This window comes from Microcaecilia unicolor, chromosome 7, assembly GCF_901765095.1.
Source record: "Microcaecilia unicolor chromosome 7, aMicUni1.1, whole genome shotgun sequence".
Lineage (NCBI taxonomy): Eukaryota > Metazoa > Chordata > Amphibia > Gymnophiona > Siphonopidae > Microcaecilia > Microcaecilia unicolor.
This window is the reverse complement of record NC_044037.1, coordinates 134074779-134096559: the sequence shown is the minus strand read 5'-3', so window position 1 is coordinate 134096559 and position 21781 is coordinate 134074779. Positions and strand designations below refer to the sequence as shown.

The following is a 21781-nucleotide window of genomic DNA, read 5'->3' as shown; positions in this document are numbered from 1 at the left end:
AGGCCTCAAGATGCCCCCGGCTATATATATCTATAGCTCATTGGGGCTGGGCTGCTTCATCATCGGCCCAAACCTCAAGATTACATCAAATTTTAAATTTTTCTTTTTTCAAAACACCAATTTCTTTTCTTATGTATGAGTTTTCAAACTTATCAAACTGTGCCAGCATGTGCCAAAAATCCTTATATATTCCAAATTCTCAAGATTACTTAGCTTTTTAGAGTCAGGTCCTCTTAGCAGGGAGAATTTCTTTAACGCTATTCAACTTGAATAGCGTTTGATAAGTTTGAAAACTCATACATAAGAAAAGAAATTGGTGTTTTGAAAAAAGAAAAATTTAAAATTTGATGTAATCTTGAGGTTTGGGCCGATGATGAAGCAGCCCAGCCCCAATGAGCTATAGATATATATAGCCGGGGGCTTCTTGAGGCCTTTCCTTCAAACATTAAAAGTGTTGTGTAAATTCACGTCAATTGAGCAACATATATTTTCTTAGTGATAATATTGCCAGCAAACCACAGATCAATGAGCGTAATGGTGATGCTGTGCAAAATGACAAAAGCTATTGTTAAGAACAGATTGGCTGGACATATGAATAAATATGGCTTAATGAGAAAGAGCCAGTATGGATGACTGGATGGATTTATTTATTTATTAAGATTTGTTTTCCGCCTTTTGAAGGAATTCACTCAAGGCATTGTACAGTAAGAATAAGTCAGACATAAGCAATAGACAATTACAGCAGTAAAAATATTCAAACAATACAAAGTATGGCATAGTATGGTACATTACAATGTCAACACAATACACAATAAAACATTTTAATAGACAACATAGCATATAAGCAAAGATGGAACATATACATAGATAAGATAGAGTAACAGGAGTAAGAAAATAAGAGACTAATACACAGGTACTTATTTTTTTTACCTGGGGCAGTGGAGGGTTAAATGACTTGCCCAGAGTCACAGGATCAAAGCCCACTGCACTAACCACTAGGCCACTCCTCCATTGCAAGGCAAAGTCATATGTTACTAAAATACTAGAATTTTTTTTTAAGGTGTCGCTAAACATGTGATGTGCAGTCTAAATTTGTATAGGTAGTCTAGGTCTACAAACAGACATCAAAGTTAGAGCATTAAATTTTTGCTACATGTTTTACAAAAGATTTATTGAATACAGAGCCTTTTATAAACTGTTTAGCACCATAGCAAATACATGTTTCCTTGTCATCAAGCAGATGCAGCCATTACAGATGGGTTGTGTCCATCAACCAGCAGAGGGAGATAGAGAGCACACTTTTTTCAGTGCCTCATACCAGCTTGCTCCACTGCCTCTCTTCAGTATTCTCTATCTCCCCTAGCAGAGTGGCTGCAGCTTCTTCGAGCTCCATCTAAAATCTGCCTGAAGGTTGCTCCTTTGCTTTTGCCAGTTGTTAGCAGGGGTGTTGGAGGCTATAGCAGCTTCACTTTAAAGGCACATAGGTTGGCCCTTTCCCTGCCTTACCCATACCTCCGTGGATGTGGACACATTGCTTAGCTTTCCCTGTCCTTCCCCACCAACAGTGGATGCAGGCACATAGGTTCGCCCTTTCCCTGCCTTTCCCACTCACCTGAGCCTCCGGAGTTCTATTTACCTCTGCTTTCCTCACAGCGTTTAAAAAAAAAAAAAAAGAACAGAGGTTTTTCCTTGCCTTTTTCTGTGGGACCGGAGCTGTGATACTCGGTCCAGTGAGGTAAGAGTGTTTTCTGACTCCTCCGGGGTGCGCCCGTGATCGGGGTGATTTGGCGCAAACTGCCATTTTGAATTTTACCGCCGTTTTCGGCGATGGCTGCGGAGACAGTAAAGCGCTGTTCCAAGTGTGGCAAGCGCAGATCAGCAGCGGGGCTCTGTAAATCGTGCTGTACAGACGTTAGAGCTGGCCCGAGCATGGCGAGCGACGATTCTTCGCGCTCTGAGCTGGCAGCGGACACCATTTTGAATTTACTACATGGCGCAACCTCCGCTGAGACGGAGAGTCCTGAGCCCGGAGGGAAGCCTCGGAGTGAGGCTGATATGAGAGCTACTAGCCCCGGCAGAGATCCGGGTGCCCAGGGTGAGTTTTTCTCCCCTGATTTTGTCTTATTAATGCATAAAGCATGCATGCTTAAAAGAGCTCTCCCACAAAGCCCTGCCAGGGGCCTCTTCTAATGCCCCTCCCTGTTGGATTCTAGCCTGGGTATGCTCTCTGAGGCGTTATTCCCTGATAATTGGCAGAATATGAAGCGCAGCAGGGCTCATTCCCCTTCAGAGAGTGCTGCACCTCCATTTTCCCCCCCGTGGTCGGGCTGCGAGGATTCGAAGGACTCTGGCAGGCCTTCATGGTCTGAGGAGCCAGAGTCTGGTGCAGAAGTGACTCAGGATCTGGACGATCCCTCCGCGGTGAGGATTTTCCACCGTGATGAGCTGCCAGCGCTTATTTCTGATGCCCTGCAGGCTCTCTCTATTGAGGACCCTGCCAGTGGCACAGCCTCCTCTGTGAATCCTAGGATGGCTAGTACCAAAAAGCCTGCTCGAGCCTTTCCTTTGCATGACTCCATCCAAGAACTTATTTCGGCTCAATGGGCTAACCCCGAGGGACCTTTGAAAGTTTCCAGGGCTATGGGGCAATTATACCCTCTGAGTGAGGAGCATATGGCTCGCTTTGCTATGCCTAAAGTGGATGCCCTAGTCACAGCTGTGACAAAGAGAACTACCCTCCCTGTTGAAGGATGTGTTGCCCTGAAGGATATTCAAGACCGTAGACTGGAATCAGCACTTAAACGGTCATTTGAAATTGCAGGTCTCACTATTCGGGCGTCTGCATGCAGTTGTTATGCTGCTAGAGCCTGCCTGGCTTGGTTGCAACAGGCAGTGAAACAGCCCGGTGATGGAGCGGAGCCCTTTTCAGATGTGACTGTGCAGACGGAGTCGGCCTTGTCCTTTCTTGCTGACGCCCTTTATGATATTGTCAGAGCTTCGGCTAAACACATGGCAGTAGCAGTGGCGGCTTGCCGTCTTCTTTGGCTACGGCATTGGGCGGCGGACATGGCCTCTAAGCAAAGGTTGGTGAAGTTGCCCTTTCAAGGCCTTCTCCTGTTTGGTGAGGAGTTGGAGAAAATTGTGAAGGGCCTGGGTGAGGCTAAACCCCAGCGCTTGCCCGAAGATAGGCCTCGGCCTTCCTCTAAGGGTGCAACGGTCCACTCCTCTTACAGACCTCGCCTCCGTGAAGCTCGAAGGTACCACCCGGGGTGTTCTGCTGGGTTCACTTCTCGTGCCCTTTTTCAGCAGAGGAACTCCTTTCGCTCGGACAAACGTTCCACAGCCACTGGCTCAAGGCCTGGAGTTCAGGGACGACCCTCTCGATGGTGCACCGGCCCTCTCCTCGAGTCCTGTCATCGGAGGACGTCTTTCCCTCTTTGCCGAGGAGTGGGCCAACATTTTTTCAGATCAATGGGTCTTCAGAGAAAGATTTGACACTGAAGACCGTCTTGTTAGTGGCCATTACTTCGGCGAGACGGGTGTCGGAGCTCCAGGCGCTGTCCTGTAGAGACCCTTTTCTGCAGTTTTCAGTCCGGGGTCACGGTTCGGACCGTGCCTTCCTTCTTGCCTAAGGTGGTTTCAGCGTTTCACCTAAACCAACCTATTTTCTTGTTCTCCTTTGTCGAGGAGGAGTTTCCAGAATCTTTTGGGCAATTGCACCTGTTGGACGTGCGCAGGACTCTGCTGCAGTGTCTGCGAGTTACTAACTCTTTCAGGACCTCTGATCATCTGTTTGTTTTGCTATCAGGTCATCGCAGAGGGTCTCCAGCGTCTAAAGCCACTATTGCCCGCTGGCTTAAAAAATCTATCTTTTCAGCTTATTTGCTTGCCGGCCAGCCGGCCTCCGCCTGATGCCTTTAAGGCGCATTCCAGTAGAGGAATTTCCTCTTCTTGGGCTGAAACTGAAGCACTCTCTCTTCAAGAGATTTGTAGTGCAGCAACATGGGCTTCTAAGCTCTCTCTTGCCCGACATTACAGGCTGGATGTGGCTGCCAGGAGGGACGTACATTTTGGAGCGCAAGTGCTGGCGCATGGTGTGGCTTGTTTCCACCCTATCTAGGGATTGCTTTGATACATCCCATCTGTAATGGCTGCATCTGCTTGATGACAAGGAAGGGAAAATTAGGTTCTTACCGTGATAATTTTCTTTCCTTTAGTCATAGCAGATGCAGCCATGATCCCTCCCTGTCTGATGCTATCTGCTGTAAATCTATTTCAGGTTCTGTTCGTGTTTCCTGGAGATTCCGTCCTTGGGAGAAAGTCGGAAAACAGCCTTCAGGATTCTTGTTCAATTAAAGGAGGATGACTTAATTCCCTCCAGTTTCATGTTTTGGAGGATGAGTTTATTCCCTCCGGTTATGTCTCAGTGGAGGATGAGTTTATGCCCTCCGGGAGGATATTTCATTCCCTCCATTCTGAGTTAATGCCCTTTGTTGTAGGGCCATCGTTCGCTGTGAGGAAAGCTTATGTTATTCCCATTGCGGTTTGCCATACTGCTTTGGAAGCTTCAAATACTGAAGAGAGGCAGTGGAGCAAGCTGGTATGAGGCACTGAAAAAGTGTGCTCTCTATCTCCCTATGCTGGTTGATGGACACAACCCATCTGTAATGGCTGCATCTGCTATGACTAAAGGAAAGAAAATTATCACGGTAATAACCTAATTTTCCCTTTCCCACCTATTTGCAGGCTCAATGTGACTTACATAGTACCGTAATGGCGTTCGCCAGTTCCGGTATGAACAAATACAAGGTGTTATTGTGGTAGAATAAGGTTCATGTATGGTAGATATATTGGGGAAGTTAGGGAGGAAGAGGGAAGTTTGGGTGTGCCCATTAGGATCTTTGGTTTTGTTGTGTTGCAGGTATTCAGGCCTTTATGTTGGGTCGGTGGGGTATGCCTTCTTGAACAGGTTTGTTTTTAGTTCTTTCTGGTAATTTAGGTGATATAATACCATGAATTTTAGCAGATCATATTCTCTATCCTAAAGATTTAGAGATTAAAAAGAAATGATCTTGAATAAGATGTATGTGGGGCTGAAAAACTTGAAAAATCTCTTTGAGTAGGATTCAATAATTTGCATGGGTCAGTGAGTTCTATAGTAGAGCATAGGGCAGTTCTTTCTTTGAGTTGTATATCTACTGTGATTACTTCTGTCTAATACTGGATCTAAACAGAGATTGAAATCCCCATCTATTTCAAGTGTAATCTGATCCAGTAATTCTGCTATTTGAAATAGCATCTTAAAAAATTGAGGTCATCTGTATTGGGAATGTATAATGATTAAAAAAAAATTACTTTGTTGGCAGCAATGACAATTTGGGCAAAGATCAGTCTTTATTTTATTTATTGGGATTTATTAACTGCCTTTATAAAGAGATTCTATCATATGGAATATGTGAATAATGTTTATGTACCAGTATCGCAACACCATTTTGTTTCCCTTGGGCAGGAGCAAAGATATAGTCCCCTACCCAGTCTTGTTTCAGCTTCAGAGATTGTTTATAACTTAAATGGGCGTCGAAGATGCAACGTTAGCAACTTCCTGCTGTAACCAAACTGAAAATCAGTCCAAACCTCACCATCACCCAAACCCAAGTCTCCAATAACATATCCAGCCATTCCATCTTTTGTGGTAAAGAAAGCAACAAAGGCAACAGGATTGGTGCCCCCACTAACAGTACCACTCACATGTCCCCTTGCATCAGTTGCTTCACTGTACTGAACAATTCCTTAGGCTTATGCAATGCGGTTTGAATTTTACATTTGCAATATTTATTGCGCTCTTCCTCACAAAAGGCCAGATACTCCGACAACCTCAACTTATTACTATCAATATCATCCACGTCTCTAGTTTTCTTCTCACCTGTTTAACTGACAATGTTATCCAAGGAATTGGCCTTTTAACCTTCTCTTAAAAGCACATCTTTCAACATCCAACGCCAATCCAAGAGTAGAATACCAATCCTCCACTAAGTCGTCCAAGAAATTCTGATTATTCAAATTTGACAGGGACATCCATGCCTTCCTCAATTCACCAAGTTCAAAATTACTTCTCACCTGGCCTTTTCTGGGACGTATCTCTGTTCCAACCAAACACTCAGAAACACATAGAGAAAAGGAAATTACATGGTCTGACCAACCTACAAACTTAACAGGAGACTGACTAAGTTCCTGTTCTTAAGTAGATGACAAGAAAAATCAAATCCAATGTATTGCCAGCGGACTGCGTTGGAGAATGCACAATATGACCAAACAATAAGGCCTCCAAAGTCTGAAATAACACAGGATCATTTCTCTGTATCACCCAGTATCGCCCAGGCCGGTCTTAGGGGTCCTTCCAGTGTTCTCGTTTTCAGCTGCGACAAGCAAACGTCTGGAGCCCCTGCTCGTCAGGGAACAGCACCTCGGGCCTCCCAATGATGGGACGCTGGCCCATTCTGCAGGGGAGCAGATCAGGAGTCGGCTCTCCGTTTATCCCAGAGTGGGTCAAGATCACTTCAGATTCTGGGTCCTCGATGTGGTGTGAGAAGGTTACAAACTCGAGTATGAGACTCCCATCACACACGTTTTTCTGGAGTCCCACTGTGCCACGCACTCCAAATGGCCAGCGGTTCTATGCACTTTGCGAGACCTCCTTCATTTGGAGGTCATCGTTCCCGTGCCTCCTCTCGAAGTTCACAAGGGCCACTATTCCATTTACTTTGTGGTTCCCAAAAAGCGAGGAACCTTTTGACCTATTCTCGGTCTAAGGAAGGTGAACAGGTTCTTGCGGGTCCCACACTTTTGTATTGCGAGCCATTATTGCTGCAGTTCAACCTGGCGAGTTCTTGAGTGCCCTTGACTTGTGGGAAGCTTATTTGCACATTCTATTTTGGCAACCTCATCAGAGGTTCCTCAGGTTTTCAGTCTTAGGGCGGCACTAACAGTTTTAAGCTCTTCTTTTTGGGCTGGCCACTGCCCCGCGCACTTTCTCAAAGGCCGTGGTGGTGGTGGTGGTGGCCTTTCTGCGGAAGGAAGGGATTCAGGTAAATCTCTATCTCGACAATTGGTTGATCCAAGTGGCATCAGCTCAGGAAAGTCGTGTAGCCACCGACCGGTTTATTCTGGTTCGATCCTTGGGCTGGGTCATCATCAGAGCCAAGAGTCAGCTTCTGTTGACTCAGACCTTGGAATATCTCATTGTGTGTTTCAACACGAAGCAAGGGAAAGTGTTTCTGCCGGATGGTTGGCAGATCAAGTTGATTTCCCAGGTCCAGTCCTTGCTTCTCATGCCCTGTCCCCGTGTTTGGGACTATATTCCTGGGTTCCATGGCAGCCACCTTGGAGGTGGTACCCTGGGTGAGGGCTCACATACGTCCCCTCCAGCTCTTCCTGTTGAGCAGGTGATCGCCGACTTCCCTGTACTATCAACGGAGTCTGCCTTGGTTGGGCACAGCCAGGAACAGCTTGGCGTGGTGGCTCCTACAGCCCAATTTACAGAAGGACATGCCGTTGCCCTCCCACAGTGGGTGGTGGTCATGACAGATGTCAATCTCTTGGGGTAGGGAGCCCATTGCCTAGATCGAGTTGCTCAGGGGAGTTGGTCTTTGCTCAAGGCGGTTTGGCCCATAAATCGTTTGGTGTTGAGAGTGGTGGTGAAAGCCTTGAGTTCCAGGATCTGCTGGAGGACAAGGCGGTCTGAGTCTTGTCAGTCAAAACTACAGCAGTGGCCTACATCAATCGGTAGGGGGGCACCTGCAGTTTACCTCTAGCTGTAGAGGCGTTTGGGCGGAGACTTATGTCCTTTGCCTGTTAGTGGCACACATCGCGTGCCAGAGCAATACGCAAGCGGATTTTCTCAGTCGGACTCTTTTGGATGCGGCAGAATAGGAGTTGTCCTCAGAAGCATTCCGTATGATTTGTCGATGTTGGGGGATGCAGGTGATAAATCTTATGGCCACGCCTCAGAACGCCAAGGTTCCCAAATTCTTCAGCTGGAAAAGTCAACCCAGGTCCGCAGGCCTGGATGCCCTGCTGCATCCATGGCCGGAGATGGGGTTTCTCTGTCTTTCCCCTATGACCTCCACCCTCCTTTCCCCGTATGTCCCCACCCGTAACCTCCGCTCTCAGTACAAATCACTCCTATCTGTACCCTTCTCCACCACCGCTAACTCCAGACTCCGCCCCTTCTGCCTTGCATCACCTTATGCCTGGAACAGACTTCCCGAACCCATGCGCCCTCCCTGCCCATTTTCAAGTCCTTACTCAAAGCCCATCTCTTCTCCCTTGCTTTTGGCGCCTAATCACCTTCCCCATTCATGATACCTACACTGACTACATAGTTTTACTACCTTTAGATTGTAAGCTCTCTTGAGTAGGGACTGTCCTTCCCCTTGTTTAAAATTGTACAGCGCTGCGTAACCCTAGCAGCGCTATAGAAATGCTAAGTAGTAGTAGTAGTATGACCGCTAATAGGAAGAGTCTTGTACCAAATTGTTTGTCATTGGGGACTGGTGGTGTTAGTGGCGCTAGATTGGGCCCGTCGACCTTGGTATGTGGATCTGATTCGACTCCTCGGCGGGCCGCCGTTGCGGCTGCCGGTGACTCCGGATCTTCTCCTTCAGGGCCCAGTGCAGATGGAAGATCCCACCAGTTGAGGAAGAAGGGTAAGACATAAGCATCGCCACAGTGGGAAAGACCAAAGGTCCATCTAGCCCAGCACCCTGTCTCCGACAGTGGCCCATCCAGGTCACAATCACCCAACAAGATCCACGGAGCAAAGCATTTTGTACTGCTTGTCCCAGGAATAGTGGATTTTTCCCTATGTCCATTTAATAATATTTATTTATTTATTTGTAGCATTTATACTCCGCACTTTCCCACTCAATAGCAGGTTCAGTGCGGCTTACAATGTATGGGTACAGAGGTATAGCAAAGATTACATAGTTGTATAGAGTAGAAAAGAGGAAGAGGTGTTGTTATATGTTATTATATGATAGTGTTCACAGAGGGTAGAAATGTGGTAAAAGGAATGGAGGGCTAAGGAAGGACTGAGATGGGGAATGGGAGAGATGGAGATTTGACAAGTAGCTGAAAAGAGGAAAAGAAGGGTGAGTAAGGGTGAAATTTGAGCTGACAGGCAGAAAATAAAAGAGGAAAGAGCTAAAAAGAAACAATCAATATGTCATTCTATGGCCTTTTCTTTCAGGAAGCCATCCAAACCTTTCTTAAGCTCTGCTAAGCTAACTGCCTTAACCATATTCTCTGGCAACGAATTCTAGAGTCGAATTGTGCGCTGAGTAAAGAAAAACTTTCTCTTATTTGTTTTAAACTTACTGCACTCCAGCTTGATCGCCTGCCCCCATGTCCTAGTATTTTTGGAAAATAACATAGTAACATAGTAGATGATGGCAGAAAAAGACCTGCACGGTCCATCCAGTCTGCCCAACAAGATAAACTCATATGTGCTACTTTTTGTGTATACCTTACCTTGATTTGTACCTGTCCTTTTCAGGGCACAGACCGTACAAGTCTGCCCAGCACTATCCCCGTCTCCCAACCACCAGCCCCGCCTCCAACCACCGGCTCTGGCACAGACCGTATAAGTCTGCCCAGCACCATCCCCGCCTCCCGCCACTGGCTCTGCCACCTAATCTCGGCTAAGCTCCTTAGGATCCATTCCTTCTGAACAGGATTCCTTTATGTTTATCCCACTCATGTTTGAATTCCGTTACCGTTTTCATTTCCACCACCTCCCGCGGGAGGGCATTCCAAGCATCCACAACTCTCTCTCTGAAAAAAATACTTCCTGACATTTTTCTTGAGGCTGCCCCCTTCAATCTCATTTCATGTCCTCTCGTTCTACCGCCTTCCCATCTCCGGAAAAGGTTCGTTTGCGGATTAATACCTTTCAAATATTTGAACGCCTGTATCATATCACCCCTGTTTCTCCTTTCCTCAGGTCAGCAAGTCTCTCCTCATACGTCTTGTAAGGCAAATCCCATACCATTCTCGTAGCTTTTCTTTGCACTGCTTCAATTCTTTTTACATCCTTAGCAAGATACGGCCTCCAAAACTGAACACAATACTCCAGGTGGGGCCTCACCAATGATTTATACAGGGGCATCAACACCCCCTTTCTTCTGCTGGTCACACCTCTCTCTATACAGCCTAACAACCTTCTAGCTATAGCCACCGCCTTGTCACACTGTTTCGTCGCCTTCAAATCCTCAGATACTATCACCCCAAGATCCCTCTCCCCGTCCGTACATATCAGACTCTCACCGCCTAACACATACGTCTCCCGTGGATTTCTATTCCCTAAATGCATCACTTTGCATTTCTTCGCATTGAATTTTAATTACCAAACCTTAAACCATTCTTCTAGCTTCCGTAGGTCCTTTTTCATGTTTTCCACTCCCTCCGGGGTGTCCACTCTGTTACAGATCTTAGTATCACCCGCAAAGACACGAGAATACACGCACAGATCGAAAGCTCACGGAACGTGGGGAAGGATAGACTATATATTTATTTCAGAGGACCTCTTCCACTGCGTGAGAGATTCTAAGATAGAGGAGATATTAATCTCCGATCATAGTCCCGTCTGGTTCACCTTGGATGCCCCTTGTATGCCAATCGACCAGACGTTGGAGATTTCCTAGTCACCTAGTTCAGGATAAAGCATTTCAGAAATTCGTAGCGGCAAAGTGGGAGGATTTTGCACAAAATAACAAAGAACACCAATCCAACCCACAGCTATTTTGGTGCACAGGGAAAGCAGTGTTACGGGGAGACCTGATTGCGTATGTAGCTGCAAAATGAAAGAAGTCTGCCCTTGGACTTGTTAATTTAAATAGACAATTGCAGAAGGCAAGGCGTCGACACATAGCACAGCCGTCAGAAAAGAACAAAGACCGTTATCTAGCTATACAGGCGGCAGTTAACTTGTTGCATGAACGAATGCTTCGAAACCAGACCTTTCAAAAGTACAGGTTTCACAGATTTGGAAATAGGGCGGGGGGCCTACTAGCTAGACTAGTCCAGAGAAAGGGAGGTAATCGCACAATTCCAGCGATGAAAGAAAAAGGGGGATCTGACCAATAGATCGGATGAGATATGCAAGATCTTACAGGAGCACTTTACAAAATTATATGCGCCGGGACAGTTGAGAGGAGAGAGGGAGAGGAGAGAGCTGTTTTTAAAAGCCCAAATGCCGAAATTAGGGGAGTCAGATGTGGCATTAATGGATTCCCCGTTACAGCCCAAAGAGCTACAGGGGGCGATCAAAGGTCTAAAATCCTTTTCGGCACCTGGGTGGGATGGATACTCAGGAGAGTTCTACAAAATGATGCAAAACTCTGTGATAGGCCCCCTGTTCGAATATCATCAGGCAGTCATTCAAGGGTAAAAAGGGTAAACAGACGCTCCACATCTATCTGTTCCACTCCACTCTTTATTTTATATACCTCTATCATATCACCCCTCAGCCGCCTTTTCTCCAAGCTGAACAGCCCCAGCCACTTTAGCCTTTCCTCATAGGAAAGTCATCCCATCCCCTTAATCATCTTCGTCGCCCTTCTCTGCACCTTTTCTAATTCCACTATATCTTTTTTGAGGTGCGGTGACCAGACTTGAACACAATACTCTAGGTGCAGTCGCACCATGGACCGATACAGTGGCATTACAATAACCTCATTTTTGTTTTCCATCCCTTTCCTAATAATACCTAACATTCTATTTGCTTTCTTAACCGCAGCAGCACATTGAGCAGAAGATTTCAACATATCATCAATGATGACTCCCAGGTCCCTTTCTCGTTCCGTGACTCCTAACGCTGAACCTTGCATGACGTAGCTATAGTTTTGGTTCCTCTTTCCCACGTGCATCACTTTTGCAGTTGCTCACATTAAACGTCATTTGCCATTTAGACGCCCAGTCTCCTAGTCTCGCAAGGTCTTTCTGCAACTTTTCACAATCTTCCCGCGATTTGATGACCTTGAACAACTTTGTGTCATCAGCAAATTTGATAACCTCGCTAGTTACCCCCCGCCTCCAGGTCATTTATGAAAATATTAAAAAGCAACGGTCCCAGCACAGAACCCTGAGGGACCCCACTAACTACCCTTCTCCTTTGCGAATAGTGACCATTTAACCCTACTCTCTGTTTCTTGTCATTCAACCAGTTTTTAATCCATAACAATACACTACCTCCGATCCCATGACTCTCTAATTTTTATTTTTTATTTTTTGTTACATTTGTACCCCGTGCTTTCCCACTCATGGCAGGCTCAATGCGGTAGGCAATGGAGGGTTAAGTGACTTGCCCAGAGTCACAAGGAGCTGCCTGTGCCGGGAATCGAACTCAGTTTCTCAGTTCCCCAGGACCAAAGTCCACCACCCTAACCACTAGGCCACTTCTCCACTCCACTGGAGCCTTTCATGAGGGACTTTGTCAAACGCTTTCTGAAAATCCAGATACACAATATCCACCGGCTTACCTTTGTCGACATGTTTGTTTACCCCTTCAAAGAAATGCAGTAGATTGGTGAGGCAAGACTTCCCTTCACTAAATCCATGCTGACTTTGTCTCATCAGTCCATGCTTTAGAATTGGCTCTGTTGTTTTGTTCTTAATGATAATCTCTACCATTTTGCCGGGCACCGACATCAGACTCACCGGTCTATAATTCCACGGATCTCCCCTGGAACCGTTCTTAAAAATTGGCGTTATATTAGCGACCCTCCAATCTTCCGGTACCACGCTCGATTTTAAGGATAAATTACATATCAACAACAGTAGCTCCGCAAGCTCATTTTTTTTTAGTTCCATCAGTACCCTGGGATGAATGCCATCCGGCCCAGGAGATTTGCTACTCTTTGGTTTGCAGAACTGCCCCATTACATCCTCCAAGTTTTACAGAGATGTTATTAAGTTTCTCCGACTCGTCAGCCTCGAATACCCTGTCCGGCACTGGTTATTGCCACTCATTTACAGGCTCAGAAACGGTCTAATTCATCTGATTATGCTCGGGTGTGGAAAACCTTTTCGGCGTGGTGTGATCAGCGCGCTGGGTCTCACTTTCTGGCATCGATTTCTTTGATCTTGGCCTTCCTGTAGGACGGACTTCAAAAGGAATTCATCTATAATTCTCCGGGTTCAGGTAGCTGCCCTCCTGCGTTTTACGGGATGAGTAGCTGGCTCGTCTCTGACGGCTCACCCGGATGTGGTTTGTTTTCTGCGGTGGGCCCTTCACCTTTCTCTGCCTGTTTGGCGGCCATGCCTTTCTTGGCGTTTAAATCTGGTGCTCCGAGCTCTTCAGGCACCACCAATTGAGCCCTTATGCAAGGCTTCAGAAAAAGATCTTACTTTTAAGATGGTGTTTTGGTAGCCATTGCGTCTGCTCAACGGATTTCGGAAGTTCAGGCTTTGTCTTGCCAGGATCCTTTTCTACAGTTTTCTGAAGCCGAATTTTCTATTCGGACGGTTCCTTCCTTTTTGCCGAAGGTGGTGTCAGTCAGACTCTTTCTCCCTTCATTTTGTGAGGAGGACTATCCGGGGGAATTCGTGTTTCTTCGTCTGTTGGATGTGCAGAGGGTGCTTCTGCGGTATTTGCAAGTCTCTAATGAATTTTGCCGTTCTGATCACCTTATTATGCTCCTTTCTGGGGCACAGAGGGGTGAGGCCACATCCAAGGCTTCTATTGCGCATTGGATTAAGGAGGCCATTGAGTCGGTCTAATTCATCTGATTATGCTCGGGTGTGGAAAACCTTTTCGGCGTGGTGTGATCAGCGCGCTGGGTCTCACTTTCTGGCATCGATTTGCATGGACGGAACCTGCCTGCAGCACTAAGAGCTCATTCCACTGAAGCACAGGCAACTTCATGGGCAGAAACTTCTATTCTACCATTGAACAAAATTTATCACGCAGCTACTTGGGCTTCCCAGCATTCTTTCGCCAAACACTACAGATTGGATGTGGTCACAGGGAAGATGTGTGTTTCAGGGCGGAAGTGTTGGCGTGGGGTCGTTGACTTCCCGCCCTACATAGGGTATGCTTCCCACCAGTTCCTGGATTCATCTACTGCAGGTGATATGGAAAGTAAAGTTATGTCTTACCTGATAATTTTCTTTCCTTTAGCTGCAGCAGATGAATCCAGAATCCTGCCTTCTTAGCCGACTAGTTTCTCTCTGCTGCGCGTTTTTGATGTTTTCTAAGTGTTTTCTCTGATGCAGATTCAGACAGGGACAGTACCATTGTACAGACTACAGTTGGATGAAAGGACAGATGACGTTCCTGGTTACATTATTTGGTTCTCAATTTTTTGTTGTGAGGGTGGTTTCTGAGTTCTGGTTGTTTCTTGTAGTTGGCCTATTTTAACTGCTTACAACTGATGTATACTAACTGATGCAGGATCTGGTATCACTGCCTTCAGTTCTATTTATGTCTATCTCCACCTGCTGGTAGACGGACATAACCCCATCAGTTCCTGGATTCATCTGCTGCGTCTAAAGGAAACAAAATTATTAGGTAAGACATATTTTACCATCTTGTTTCTAACGGTGGCCAATCCAGGTCACAACACAAGTATCTGGCAGAAATCCAAATAGTTGCAACATTCCATGCTACCAATCCCAGGGTAAGCAGTCGCTTCCCCATGTCTATCTCAATAGCAGACTGTGGAAGTTTCTTCCAGGAACTTGTGCAAACCTTTTTTAAACCCAGATACGCTAACCGCTGTTACCACATACAGTACAGTGCATACTTTTAACTCATAAAATGCCATATTAGTTCCATGCAGTTCACAATATTACAAGAAGCTGAGTAAACCCCCAGGAAAATACAATAAAATATGAAGTAAAGCCATTAAAAATATGAGTAACAATTTAAGAAAAAAAAAATTCCTCCTATTTGTTTTAAAGGTATTTCCATGTAACTTCATTGAGTGTGCCCTAGTCTTCGTACTTTTTGAAAGAGCAGAAAATCAATTCATTTCTACTCGTTCTACACCACTCAGGATTTTGTAGATCTCAATCATATCTCCCCTCAGACATCTGTTTTCCAAGCTTTAGAGCCCTAAACTCTTTAGTCGTTCCTCATATCAGAGGGACCCTTTTATCATTCGCTCTATTTTTGAACCTTTTATAATTCCACCATATCTTTTTTGAGATACAGCGACCAGAATTGAACTCAATACTATCGTTTCCAAGTTTTCTTTATTACTTGACATATACTGCTAAAGGGTAACAAGGTAATGTTGGACCGTGGAGCAATATGGAGGCGGCATAGTATTCTTGATCTTATTTACCATCCCTTCCTAATAATTTCTAGCATCCTGTTTGCTTTTTTGGCTGCTGCAACACACTGGGCAGAAGATTTCAGCATATTGTCTACAATGACACCTAGATCTTTTTCTTTGGTGCTCTTAGGGTGGACCCTAGCATCAGGTAACTGATTCGGATTATTCTTCCCAATGTGCATCACTTTGCACTTGTCCACATTAAATTTAATCTGCCATTTAGAGACTAGTCTTCCAATTTCCTAAGGTCTTCTTGCAATTTTTGACAGTCCTCATGCTTTTTTAACAACCTTGAATAGTTTTGTCTCATCTGCAAAGTTAATCACCTCACCTTTTGATTTCCAAATCATTTATAAATGATCTGGAATTCTTAACCCTTTACTCACCTGTTCAGTACCCATGTTTGTTTTAATTATGCCCATAATAAATAACTCTCTAATCCCTTATTTGTCATGTTTAACTGTCGTGATTAGATTATAAACTGTCGAGCATGGATTGTCTCGTGCTTTGTGTATAGCACTGTGTATGTCTAGTTGCGCTATAGAAATGATAAGCAGTAGTTGTACCCTGAAAAGCCTAGACCTTTTTGACAAGCTTTTTCTAGACCTTCATCTAGGGCCTCGAAAAGATACATATCCAGCAATTTTGGGAATTTTCACCGATCTTGTTTTTGGGTCTCAACAGGAGAGCAAAGATATAACATCTGAGGTTTTGTAATTCCTGCATTCATTAGGTTGGATTATCAATTTTTCCAAGAACAATCTAGTTCCATCTCAGTAATATCTGGGAGGAAAGTTCAATACCAAGCTGGGCATGTTTTTTCTTCCAAAGAACAGAATGCTAAAGCTACACACAGGTCATTTCTCTTTTTTTCTGTGACAGTTTTCCGAACATGGGAGTATATACAGCTCCTTGGATCAGTGGAGGCATCCACTGATCTGGTTCCATGGGCTTATGCTCATATGAGACTTCCTCAGGTATTGTTGCTTTCTCCGAGGACAAGCAGGCTGCTTGTTCTCATGACTGGGTGACGTCCGCGGCAGCCCCCACCAACCGGAAGAAGCTTCGCGGGCGGTCCGCACGCAGGGCACGCCCACTGCGCATGCGCGGCCGTCTTCCCGCCCGTGCGCGACCGTTCCCGCCAGTCCTTTTCCGCGCCTGGAGAGAGTCGTGCTACTGCCGCTCTCTCTTAGTCAGCCCCGGAAAACCGTCGCGTTTACGCGAATTTTGTTTATTTTTCGTTTGTTGTTGATTGCCGCGCGCTCCGATTTTCTTTTCTACAAAAAAAAAAAGAGAGAGCACGCGCTCTAATTTTCCCTCGTTTTGAGCGGGGGCGTCGCGCTGCGGCCTTGTGGCTGTGCGGTCGATTACTTTTTCGAGGTGTGATTACCGCCACCATCGACGACTTTAACTTCGCCGACGCGATTTTTCCGTCGATGTCCTCGAAGGTCCCGAGTGGATTTAAGAAGTGTGGTCGGTGCGGCCGGCCGATCTCGCAGACCGACACCCACGCTTGGTGCCTCCAGTGCCTCGGGCCGGAGCACAATATCAAGTCGTGTTCTCTGTGTTTTGGTCTCCGGAAACGGACTCAGGTTGCGAGGCAAGTTCTGCGGGACCGTCTTTTTGGAACTTGCGCCGGCCCCTCGACGTCGACCTCGATGGCATCGGTATCGACGGCCGGTTCTTCGGTACCGGTATCGATGCCCGAGAAATCGGCACCGATGGCATCGACCCCAGGAGCACAGGTCCCGTCGGCCCTCCGGCGAGGGTAGGGGTGAGAGGCCGCGTGGGCAATCGGCCCCGGTCACTCCCTCGGCCCATGGCCCTCGGGACCGAACCCTGTCTGACCCGGTTCCTCGGGACTGAGGGGGATCGACCTCCTCCTCCTCCATGCCACCTGGCTCCGATGACGGGCGCCGCAAGAAATCTAAAAAGCACCGTCATCGGTCGCCCTCCGTGCATCCGGCTCTCGGTACCGGAGAGGAGTCGACGCCGAAACGTCCGCGTCGAGAGGAAAGGTCCCCCTCGGTAGTGAAGGTACCGACACGTCAGGGTCCCAGCACTTCGGTGCAGTCTCCTGGACCCGAGCAGCTTCTGGCACCGACGCCTCTACCGGCCCCTCCGTCTTTCCCGGCAGCGGGCCTGGACGAGTGCCTCCGAGCCATCCTTCCGGGGATCCTGGAAGGGCTGATGCGCCAGGCTGTGCCGGCGCCGGGGGTGCTTGCGCCCTCGGCGCCGTTGACTGTGGCGCCGGCGAGCTCTAGCCCGGTGCCGAGGCCTTCGACACCGCCGCCGCTTGCGGCGCCGGTCTCGACCGCCACGCAGGTGGAGTCCCCGTCGACGTCGATGGAGGGAGCTTCGTCCCCGCCGGTGCAGGAGTCCACCGCTCGAGGACACCGAGGCCTTGGTGCCTCGACGTCGAGCCGGGCCCGGTTAAGGACTCAGCTACATGAGCTCATGTCCGATACCGAGGAAGAGGCCTCGTGGGGGGAAGAGGAGGACCCCAGATATTTCTCCTCAGAGGAGTCTGCGGGCCTCCCCTCTGACCCCACGCCTTCACCAGAGAGGAAGCTCTCGCCTCCTGAGAGCCTCTCCTTTGCCTCCTTTGTAAGGGACATGTCCATTTGCATTCCCTTCCCCGTGGTCTCTGTGGATGAGCCGAGGGCTGAGATGCTCGAGGTCCTCGACTATCCATCACCACCTAGAGAGTCCTCCACGGTGCCGTTGCACAATGTCCTCAAAGAGACACTGCTTCGGAACTGGATGAGACCATTATCTAATCCCATCATTCCCAAGAAAGCAGAGTCCCAGTACAGAATCCACTCGGACCCAGAGTTAATGCGGCCCCAATTGCCCCATGACTCGGCGGTCGTGGATTCTGCTCTCAAGAGGGCACGGAGTTCGAGGGATACCGCCTCGGCGCCCCCGGGGCGGGAGTCTCGCACTCTGGACTCGTTTGGGAGGAAGGCCTACCAATCCTCCATGCTCGTGACCCGCATCCAGTCATACCAGCTCTATACGAGCATCCACATGCGGAACAATGTGAAGCAGCTGGCGGACCTGGTCGATAAGCTCCCGCCGGAGCAGTCCAGGCCTTATCAGGAGGTGGTCAGGCAGCTGGAAGGCGTGCAGAAAGTTCCTGTCCAGGGGTATCTATGACACCTGTGACGTGGCATCTCGTGCTGCGGCCCAAGGTATAGTGATGCGCAGGCTCTCATGGCTGCGTGCCTCTGACCTGGACAACCGCACCCAGCAGAGACTGGCCGACGTCCCTTACCGGGGGGGATAATATTTTTGGCGAGAAGGTCGAGCAGCTGGTGGACCAACTGCATCAGCGGGAAACCGCCCTCGACAAGCTCTCCCACCGGGCGCCTTCAGCATCCACCTCAGCAGGTGGACGTTTTTCCCGGGCCCGGCAGGCTGTGCCCTATTCTTTTGCAAAGCGTAGGTACATCCAGCCGGCCCGAAGGCCTCGTCAGGCACAGGGACAGCCCCAGCGCGCTCGTTCTCGTCAACAGCGTGCGCCTAAGCAGCCCCCTGCGCCTCCACAGCAAAAGCCGGGGACGGGCTTTTGACTGGATCCACGGGAACATAGCCGCCCTCAAAGTGTCCGTACCGGACGATCTGCCGCTCGGAGGGAGGTTAAAATTTTTTCACCAAAGGTGGCCTCTCATAACCTCCGACCAGTGAGTTCTCCAAATAGTGCGGTGCGGATACGCCCTGAATTTGGCCTCCCTGCCACCAAATTATCCTCCGTGAGCTCAATCCTTCAGCTCCCATCACAAGCAGGTACTTGCAGAGGAACTCTCCGCCCTTCTCAGCGCCAATGCGGTCGAGCCCGTACCACCCGGGCAAGAAGGGCAGGGATTCTATTCCAGGTACTTCCTTGTGGAAAAGAAAACAGGGGGGATGCGTCCCATCCTAGACCTGAGAGGCCTGAACAAATTCCTGGTCAAAGAAAAGTTCAGGATGCTTTCCTTGGGCACCCTTCTGCCAATGATTCAGAAAAACGATTGGCTATGTTCCCTGGATTTAAAGGACGCATACACTCACATCCCGATACTGCCAGCTCACAGACAGTATCTCAGATACCGCCTGGGCGCACGGCACTTTCAGTATTGTGTGCTGCCCTTTGGGCTCGCCTCTGCCCCACGAGTGTTTACAAAGTGTCTCGTGGTGGTAGAGGCCTACCTACGCAAGCTGGGAGTGCACGTGTTCCCATATCTCGACGATTGGCTGGTCAAGAGCACCTCGGAGGCAGGAGCCCTCCGGTCTATGCAGTGCACTATTCAACTTCTGGAGCTGCTGGGATTTGTGATAAATTACCCAAAGTCCCATCTCCAGCCAACTCAGTCTCTGGAAATCATAGGAGCTGTGCTGAATACCCAGACGGCTCAGGCCTTCCTTCCCGAAGCGAGGGCCAACAACCTCCTGTCCCTGGCTTCGCAGACCAGAGCGTCTCAGCAGGTCACAGCTCGGCAGATGTTGAGACTTCTGGGTCATATGGCCTCCACACTTCATGTGACTCCCATGGCTCGTCTTCACATGAGATCTGCTCAATGGACCCTAGCTTCCCAGTGGTTTCAGGCCACCGGGAATCTAGAAGATGTCATCCGCCTCTCCACCAGTTGCTGCACTTCACTGCTCTGGTGGACCATCCGGACCAATTTGACCCTGGGACGTCCATTCCAAATTCCGCAGCCCACGAAAGTGCTGACGACGGATGCATCTCGCCTGGGGTGGGGAGCTCATGTCGATGGGCTTCACACCCAGGGTCTGTGGTCCCTCCAGGAAAAGGATCTTCAGATCAACCTCCTGGAGCTCCGAGCGATCTGGAACGCACTGAAGGCTTTCAGAGATCGGCTGTCCTGCCAAATTATCCAAATTCGGACAGACAATCAGGTTGCAATGTATTACACCAACAAGCAGGGGGGCACCGGATCTCGCCCCTTGTGTCAGGAAGCCGTCGGGATGTGGCGTTGGGCTTGCCAGTTCGGCATGCTCCTCCAAGCCACATACCTGGCAGGTGTAAACAACAGTCTGGCCGACAGGCTGAGCAGAGTCATGCAACCGCACGAGTGGTCGCTTCATTCCAGAGTGGTTCGCAAGATCTTCCGAGAGTGGGGCACCCCCTCGGTGGACCTTTTCGCCTCTCAGACCAACCACAAGCTGCCTCTGTTCTGTTCCAGACTTCAGGCACACGGCAGGCTAGCGTCGGACGCCTTTCTCCTTCATTGGGGGACCGGCCTCCTGTATGCTTATCCTCCCATACCTTTGGTGGGGAAGACCTTACTGAAGCTCAAGTAAGACCACGGCACCATGATTCTGATAGCGCCCTTTTGGCCCCGTCAGTTCTGGTTCCCTCTTCTTCTGGAGTTGTCCTCCGAAGAACCGTGGAGATTGGAGTGTTTTCCGACTCTCATTTCGCAGAACGACGGAGCGTTGCTGCACCCCAACCTTCAGTCCCTGGCTCTCACGGCCTGGATGTTGAGGTCGTAGACTTCACTGCGTTGGGTCTGTCTGAGGGTGTCTCCCGTGTCTTGCTTGCCTCTAGGAAGGATTCCACTAAAAAGAGTTACTTTTTCAAGTGGAGGAGGTTTGTCGTTTGGTGTGAGAGCAAGGCCCTAGAACCTCGTTCTTGCCCTGCACAGAACCTGCTTGAATACCTTCTGCACTTATCAGAGTCTGGCCTCAAGACCAACTCAGTAAGGAATCACCTTAGTACGATTAGTGCTTACCATTATCGTGTGGAAGGTAAAGCCATCTCTGGAGAGCCTTTAGTCGTTCGATTCATGAGAGGCTTGCTTTTGTCAAAGCCCCCTATCAAGCCTCCTACAGTGTCATGTGATCTCAACGTCGTCCTCACCCAGCTGATGAAACCTCCTTTTGAGCCACTGAATACCTGCCATCTGAGGTACTTGACCTGGAAGGTCATTTTCTTGGTGGCAGTTACTTCAGCTCGTAGGGTCAGTGAGCTTCAAGCCCTGGTAGCTCATGCTCCATATACCAAATTTCATCACAACAGAGTAGTGCTCCACACCCACCCAAAGTTCCTGCCGAAGGTGGTGTCGGAGTTCCATCTTAACCAGTCAATTGTCTTGCCAACATTCTTCCCCAGGCCTCATACCCGCCCTGCTGAACGTCAGTTGCACACATTGGACTGCAAGAGAGCATTGGCCTTCTACTTGGAGCGGACACAGCCCCACAGACAGTCCGCCCAATTGTTTGTTTCTTTCGACCCTAACAGGCTAGGGGTCGCTGTCGGGAAACGCACCATCTCCAATTGGCTAGCAGATTGCATTTCCTTCACTTACGCCCAGGCTGGGCTGGCTCTTGAGGGTCATGTCACGGCTCATAGTGTTAGAGCCATGGCAGCGTCAGTGGCCCACTTGAAGTCAGCCACTATTGAAGAGATTTGCAAGGCTGCGACGTGGTCATCTGTCCAC

General features: G+C 48.5%; 1 protein-coding gene across 1 annotated transcript in view; it reads left to right on the top strand.

The window, feature by feature from the left end:
* The window catches only part of MCM3AP (minichromosome maintenance complex component 3 associated protein), an 888504-nt gene that overhangs the window by 255475 nt on the left and 611248 nt on the right, over positions 1–21781 (top strand). The window lies entirely within an intron of this gene.